Below are 6,917 nucleotides of genomic sequence, written 5' to 3'. Positions count from 1 at the left end.
GAGACGTCGGACGACGGAAGAGGTCAAAGTCTACGCCTAGGGTCTGACGAAGCAAGCCGTGAGGCGTTAGAAGACCATTGATGGTCGGAGGTATGGGGCTGCCGAGGCCTGATGACCCTCGGGGCGCCACCCTCCGTATCATAAGACACGTCCCCCTGTCCTCCGAGAGGCCCGGGTTCTTACCACGGACGACTCGAAGACGTATGGGGGAACGGATTACGAGTAGAAAAGGTCAAAGTCTACGCCTAGGGCCTGACGAAGCAAGCCATGAGGCGTTAGAGGACCATTGATGGTCGGAGGTATGGGGCTGCCGAGAGGCCTGATGACCCTGGGGGGCGCCACACTCCGTACCATAAGACACGTCCCCTGTCCTCCGAGAGACCCGGGTTGTTTACCAGGGACGGTTCGGAGACGGGGACAGATTGCGATCGTATAAAATCAAAGTCTACGCCTAGGGCCTGACGATCCAAGCCGTGAGGCGTTAGAGGACCATTGATCGTAGGAGGTCTGGGGCCGCCGAGACCAGAAGCCCACCTCCGCACCACCAGACTCGCAGCAAAGGGCACAAACCGGAGAACAAAGATTTAAGAAGGCAACATCTGGATCACTAATACGGTAGTCGAAGAATGGGACAAACCGGCAACCATGCGGAAAGCGCTGAAACTATCAGTCAATTAACAAACAGGAAACGGGCTCACCGGCTCCCAGGCCGGCAGCGGGTAAACCACTCAGTCCCGTTTCCGCGCTAGAAGTGATGACTCAAGCGAGCCGGCTAAGAAGGAAGGGGGTAGGGAGGGGGAGGTGGAGTCGACAATGCGCATGCCTGCACAGAGCCGGGAATTTTAAATATCTGATGATTTTGGCGGAAAATTCAAACCACACCCAACCTTCGGGAAATGGCCATATGACTAGGAGTGTGGTATGGGATTATCGCTATAGCTTCGCTGTGCAGGTTTCTTTCAGCCGATAATGTTTATATCCCCTGATAAATATGAAAACAATGAGACCTTTCGCAGTCAGGCTCGTAGATTCCTATTAGCGCTAGAATTTTCAATTGTCTCGGATTTCACGAGGCAAAGGGGTGACTTAGCTAATTTGGAAACCGATATTTAAAAAAAGATACGCCATAAATTGCAGCATAAATGTATCTAAAATTAAAAACATGACTCATAATGTTATAATTATTACTTACTGGTGTGTGATAAGGCTTTGTTAATTTAATTATAAGGTAAAACTAAAAATAGGTAATTATTTTTACTGAAGTAACTATGAGCAGTAAAAATAAGATGATGTTGATTTCAGTTTGTGCATTTTATCTGAGAGTGTTGAAAAATAATGGATATCACTGTCACGTCCTGTATATGAAGATAATCGGTGAGATAAAAAATAACAACAGTGGTGGCGGACGTACGAAGTTAACGACATTTTTGTAAAGAATAGCCTCTTAGATCTGCTGGGAGCTATTTTTAAACAAATATGACTAATTTTACGTGTGCCGTGGCAAACTGCACGTCAGATTAAAAAAATATAAATAACTTAAGACAAAGTTTATCGTACCGAAAAAAATAAGTCTTCGAAGCAAGATTATATTTTCGATACATTACATGGATTTGCCTATGGCTTGGTGCATTCAAATGAAAGTATATATCAGTATACGTCCATTGAAGTCGGTAGAAAATGACAAATTGCTTGGCTTGATACAATTATAGGCTGTTTTACGAATATCATCTGTGAATATAAATAGAGGCTCAAACAATGCTATATGCCGTTTGCAATCATGAAATTAATTGACTTAAATTTCAGACACAATAATGTACAACGATACACCTCTGTAAGGTTATAAAACTTGCCCCAAAAAGTATTTATTTTCCGGCTAGAATTACAAAATCTGGCGGTGTCTGGTATCAATTTGCTCACTGCGAAAGGTCCCATTCCCTCCTTGTATACGTATCTTATAGGTCAGGTCTAGATTCCATATTCGCTAGTAGATGACGTCACGTTTTTGTGCTGTTATCACTTCAGGCAATGTCGGGTATTTTCGGAAGTTTCTGAAGTCCGATGTGACGGAAGACATTCAGAGGCCCAAATAAAACGCAATATTAGACTTCAAGCTTCTTTTATGGAAGAAAATTAAAATATTAAAACTTTATAAAAAAAAAATTCACGTGGAATGATGAATTATATAATATATAAATATATTACTATTACTGGGTGGACGTTTTTTACATTAAAAAAGTTTGAACTGCTAGGAAAAGACAAGAGACTTGAGTTTTTTTTATATAAAAATGGTCTTATTTTTATTTACAGCAGAACAATATCAAAATACATGTATGTGGAAAATCTCAATATTAATATACATATATGTGGAAAATAACTTATTCTTGTTTACAGCAGCACAATCAAAATACATGTAGGCCTATACATGTAGGTGGAAAATCTCTACTGGTAAAAACACTTTATTTTTATTTGCAGCACAATTCTCAATCATTCCTACATTGAGGGCAAGTGTAAGCGTCATCTGTGCACATTTCCCTGACATCATGCACAGACAGATTTACACAGTTGTTATGATACCATTGTTTACAAGAGCTGCACTCTATCATCAGTTTTCCAGGACGATAGACATGACACTTACAATATTTGGTGATAGTTTCATACCTCTCATTTTGTGGCAATCTAGCTTTATTGAGTTTTTTATGTGGAAACATGGTGAAATCTCCTGATGACGTATACATCCTTGCATATGATCCCGTGACGTCATGTACTAGCGAGTATGGAATCTACAGTAGACCTGACCGTATCTTATATGGAAGTGCATGCTTAATCTTATGTTAAGAAATTATTTTCTTTGTATAGGTTATGCTGAAGTGTTTCTGTTGTACGTGGAAGATGTGATAGCGGGTGGAGATGGATATTCCAGGACGAACCACTACACGAGCTGCGAGGCTGAAGGACATGTGGGCGGAGCTTAGGAAAAGTGGTAAGGCATGGCCATCATCGCAACTCGCAAGCTCCCGTAGTTGTCCAGTAGATCTGTGCTCGGTAAGAGCTATATCCATCCCATTAATAAAAAAAAATTAACCTACAAGGCCCTCTCTTAACACAACGCAACCCTCACAAGAAAAATGTAAGTATTTCAAACAACGTATTATTCTTCATCAAACCCGTGTCGGTTTCTCTTTCCGCATCGCCCCTTCTGGAAAATATATTACTTTCAAACAAGATTTATTTTCCCCTTCCGTTTTAATAAGTTATGCTGAAGGTGTGAAATATAATTCTGGTGTACTTCCCATCTATACGGATAATCTGTGTTACACATGCAATATTTTCTCCTCAATTATGGTGCACCATTAGCCACCACACCAGTGCGTCATGAATACGAAACTTCTTCGGAAGATCGGAGAAGAGAAGAATGAAGAAAAAAAAGACATACTCATTTCATTTTGCCATCTTGAAACACTTGTTTTACGTGTGCACGCACATTTACCGACCCAATTACTTTTTTTTTTCGCAAACAACTAGAATACCCTCTAAATATTACAGTTGAGAAACTTTTACCTGGCCCAGACAATATAGCCTGCAGGGCACTGAGTGTCAATGCATGTATTCTTGTTATTATCCTGGAGGTTATATCTGTCTATATCGATACACCAAAGACTTCTTCCCACTTGTACAGGAGATAACCAGCCAAAACATCCACCCTTTCCCACTCCCATTTGCTTTCCTTTCACAAAGGATTACAAAGCCGGAGCATGCCGACAGAACTTTTGATCCATAACTAGGTCGGACGCAAAATGAATAAATAAAATAAAATAATGATAATTGATAAACAGATGGTAATAACTTATAATACAAAGTTAAACAAATTATAATAAATAAATTATTAAAATCAAATAAATGGCAGGTATCATAGCATATTCCTTAGGTGTTTATCTAAGTGAATCTTAAATCTTGGAACTGTAACACAATGCACTGACTCTGCAGGAAGTTTATTCATTAACTAAACGGTTAGCGAAGTTTTTTTTCTACCCACTTCAAAATTAAATCTACTTCCTGACTGTTTGAGATCATTATTTCTTTTTTGATTCGCATTCAGTGTGAAAATTTCGTCACTTTTGATGTTGTCACTTTATATATATATATATTATTAAAAACCTGTATCAAATCACCCGTGAATCTAGGTTTTTTAGGGAAAATAGATTAATATATTTTAGTCTATTTACGGATGATATATTTCTGATGTCTGGAAACAGTTTTGTGGCTCACCATTGTACTTTTTCCAATATGTCAATTTCTTTAATGAGATCACGTGACCCTGCGGAAACCGCATACTCCAAGGTACAGCCCTTAGTGCGAACCATTAAAAAAGAATTAAACATGATTATTTTCTAATATATAATATATATATAAATATATATATATATATATATATATATGTATATATATATATATATACATGTATATATATATGTATATATATATACATATGTATATATGTATATATATATATATGTGTGTGTATATATTCATATCTATATATATATGTATATGTATGTACATATATATGTATATATATGTTTACATATATACATATATATATATATATATGTATATATATATATGTATATATATATGTATATATATATATGTATATATATGTTTATGTGTATATATATGTATGTATATATGTATATATATATGTATACAAATATGTATTTATGTATATATATATATATGTTGAAGTACGTAAGACAGAATGAGTGGAAGGGTGGTGAGGTAAACACCAGAAACCGTTGGAGTTTTTATTTCTAACGTTTCGTCCTGAAAGGACTTCCTCAGAGTGTACATATATATATATATGTGTATATATATATATATATATATATATATATCTATATATATATATATATATATATATATATATATATATATACATATGCATATACATATTCATATATATATATATGTATATATATACATATTTATATATATATACATATAAACACACACATATTATATATATATACATATATATATATACATATATATACACACACATATATATACACATATATATATATACATATATATACACACTCACACACATATATATATATATATATATATATATATATATATATACACTGAGTTAAACACCCCAGCATTGTCACAATTATTTATCTTTCTGATATTTTCAATTCTCACTGTAGTTCTGACTTTGGGAGGGTGATCGAAAATCAATTGTCCAAAGTTATCCATTTTAATAACAAATTCGACGTTTCGACTTCAAGGAGTCATTATCAAAATAATTACATTAATCACAACACAATTACACAGAACACAGGACAACTACATTTTTTAAGGACTGAACAGTGCGACGTCTTTCCATATACATGGAAAGACTTACAGTGGTATGTGGCTTGATGACCTGACCCTACCAGATCTCCTTAAGGGAGGGGGAGGGGGAGAGGGAGGGGAGGAGTAGGGGGGGTCGGGGCAGTAGGCGATCCGAGAGGGGTGGACATAATCCCACCATTGGTGGGATTATTTCTCACATGTCTCGATGAGCTATTGCTCATCACAGGTGGGATTATGTCCACCCCTCTCGCATCGCCTACTGCCCCGACCCCCCCTACTCCTCCCCCTCCCTCTCCCCCTCCCCCTCCCTTAAGGAGATCTGGTAGGGTCAGGTCATCAAGCCACATACCACTGTAATTCTTTCCATGTATATGGAAAGATGTCGCACTGTTCAGTCAGTAAAAAATGTAGTTGTTCTGTGTAATTGTGTTGTCTGGGGTATTGGCTGCTTGTTATTGTGGCAAAGTAGCATGCAGTTGATACTTTAGGGTATATATGGGGCGCCCCTACGGACCAGAGTCACACATAATTTTGTCTATGATAGAGGAAAACTCTGTTCATAGAGAAATGATGACACTTTTATACTACGACTGTCCCTCCGTTATGCTGTCCCCCAACCCCTTGTTGCTGTCCTGTACCATTTCTCTGAGTATTCTTTTTCTATGGTGGGGGAATTCCCTGTTGTGGGGGAAAAGAATACTGCCATCAAGTATTCCCACTTGGATCGTAAGAGGCGAGAAGAAAGGGACGGGGAGAGGGACTAGGCATCCTTCTCCTTGTAGCCCCACAGGGGACATTCCTAAACAAAAATGTAAAGGCATAAGAGGGTCTGGGAGTTTTCGGACCAGCACCCTAAGGTTTGGGTCTTTTAATGTGCGTCGATATGATACAGATGAGAGTAAATGGGAAGAGATAGGTAGTATGTTTGTGAGAAGAAAGATGGATGTGTTGGCTTTGAGTGAAACTAAGTTGAAAGGAAAGGGTGAGCGTATGTTTGGGAGTGTAAGTGGGAGGTTATCAGGAGTGAAGAGAGGGCGAGGGAGGGAAGGTGTGGCTATTCTAGTAAGTGAAGAGATAGGTAAACGTGTAGTGGAGTGGAAGGAGGTTTCCTCAAGGATAATGTGGATGAAGGTGAAACTGGGAAAGGAGATGTGGGTCTTTGTAAGTGCATATGGGCCTGGCAGTGAGAAGAGTGTAGAAGAAAGGGAGGCCTTTTGGATAGATTTAAATGAGTGCATAGATGATTTAGGAAGAAATGTCAATGTAATAGTACTGGGAGACCTTAATGCTAGGGTAGGAAATGATCCAATCTATGGTGTGGTTGGGAAATGTGGAGTTCCAGGAAAGAATCATAATGGAGAGTTGATGGTGGAAATGTGTCTAGAAAGAGAGTTGATGATAGCAAATACAGTGTTTCAGAAGAAAGTCAAGCATAAGTACACATGGGAGAGGGTGGTGGAGGGAAGGGTGGTAGATAGAGCGCTAATGGATTATGTAGTGGTAAATAGGATTATGATAGGAAGAGTTAAGGATGTACATGTGCTAAGGGGAGAGGGTGG

The 6,917-nt window shown here is 38.2% G+C and overlaps 1 protein-coding gene across 1 annotated transcript in view; it reads left to right on the top strand.

Annotated features, from left to right (window-relative positions):
- Positions 1–2,940: 2,940 nt before the first annotated feature.
- The window catches only part of LOC143039710 (uncharacterized), an 11,764-nt gene continuing 7,787 nt past the window's right edge, over positions 2,941–6,917 (top strand). The window contains exon 1 of the mRNA XM_076209953.1: positions 2,941–3,127. The gene's annotated coding sequence lies outside the window, so the exon portion shown is untranslated. The remainder of the gene's footprint in view (positions 3,128–6,917) is intronic.

The sequence above is a fragment of the Oratosquilla oratoria genome, chromosome 2 (genome assembly GCF_046742065.1).
Source record: "Oratosquilla oratoria isolate Oo_2021 chromosome 2, ASM4674206v1, whole genome shotgun sequence".
NCBI classification, from domain to species: domain Eukaryota; kingdom Metazoa; phylum Arthropoda; class Malacostraca; order Stomatopoda; family Squillidae; genus Oratosquilla; species Oratosquilla oratoria.
The sequence above is the reverse complement of the archived record's forward strand: the minus strand, read 5'-3'. Positions and strand labels throughout refer to the sequence as shown.